Source organism: Austrofundulus limnaeus, unplaced genomic scaffold (genome assembly GCF_001266775.1).
Source record: "Austrofundulus limnaeus strain Quisiro unplaced genomic scaffold, Austrofundulus_limnaeus-1.0 Scaffold89, whole genome shotgun sequence".
NCBI classification, from domain to species: domain Eukaryota; kingdom Metazoa; phylum Chordata; class Actinopteri; order Cyprinodontiformes; family Rivulidae; genus Austrofundulus; species Austrofundulus limnaeus.
The window spans coordinates 1,663,222-1,664,808 of NW_013952491.1; positions in this window are offsets into that span (position 1 = coordinate 1,663,222).

The window sequence follows — 1,587 nt, forward strand, 5'->3', positions numbered from 1 at the left end:
CCCTCCAGTCTGCTCCAAGGTTCCTCCTCTTCTTCTTCTTTTATGTTGAGGGCTTCTGGGTCCAGCTGGTCCACACCAGGCCTCCATTCTTCAGGAMCTTCTTCTTTAATCAGCACCATCTGTTCAACATGAGCAGGAACCACTGAAACACATCAACATTAAGGAAAATAACTTAACCAGGGCTCTGAAGTCTCACTCATTGGCAGTGACAGACACGCATTTCAGGATGTGCACATGCAATATTTTGCATGTCTAAATAAAACAAACACACACGATTGCACACACACACTTTTTGAAGAACTAATGTGCAGCTCAATGTTTTTCTCTCAGCTGGACAGACCCATTCGGATGAACCGCTCACTTTGCCTAAAAAGATCCATCTCTGCCTATTTTTGTGTTTTTATTCCTGCTTTGGGAGTCCCGCACGCTGCGTTCAGAGCTGATCACTCCTGTCAATCACCCGTCTGCGCTGAGCGTCGTTATAAAAAGCTGCAGCAGTGAGACGAGACCCCAGCTCAGTCCGAACCTTCCCACCTGTTGGGCGCACAAATGATGTTTTTATCATAGTTTAAAAAACTCTGTTCTCATGAGGACACGCTGAGCGTGCAGCAAATCACCTGCAAACAGCTGGATCAGCTGTCAGAGCTGTGTTAAATAAAGGGATAACCTGGATATTTTTAAAGCAGGGCTGCAGGTTAAAGTTTATAACAAAGACCTCACATGAGGTCTTGGAGTAGTTGTTTTTTTAATATGCGGGCAGATATGCAATTTTCATCTTCTTCTTTTCAACACTTTTCAGTCAATAAATGATTTACATGGATTTTTACTGGTCCTTGTTGTTCATACATGCATGCATGCATACATACATACATACACACACGCACGCACGCACGCACACACACACACACACATTCATAAATAAAACTTCTACCAGTCTACATGCAGCAACTCCAGCTACAGATGACTCTTCTATTCCCATGAATTTAGTGATTAAAATGACAGTAAATTATTTTTAGTAAAATGTAAACACAAAGCTAGCTATCTTATCAACATGTTTAAGTGACGCCACGTTAGACTAAGTTTAACATAAAAAAAACTATTAAAACCAATAAAATGATCTTACAAGTTAATCAAACAATTCTCCTGGGTTAGTTGAATGAATAAATATATATTTGAGGTTTATTTTCTTCCGACAATCGTTCGGTAGCTACTTCTAGTTAGCTACATTGGCGGTGAGGGGTCCTGACAGCGATTAGCTGCCCTCGTTAATGCCGTATTGTTTATGACTTCAAAATGTCAACACATTTTAAACTGTCACGTAAAATATAGTTATAAACCCCATTTAAGGAATACTAAGAATAAAAACGTCAGAACAGCAAATACTTAAATAACCTATAATAAAAGAGATGATAAAAATACCATCTTCACAATACTGTTATTTTATGTTTATAGTATTTATGATTACATTGTTAACTACAACAATTGTTCTATAAAGTACCACAAAGTGATTTAAAATGAGCAGTTAGATTTTCTGTAAGGACATTTATTAGGAGGTGACCTCCCCAAAAACTGCAGAAATGACTGTTG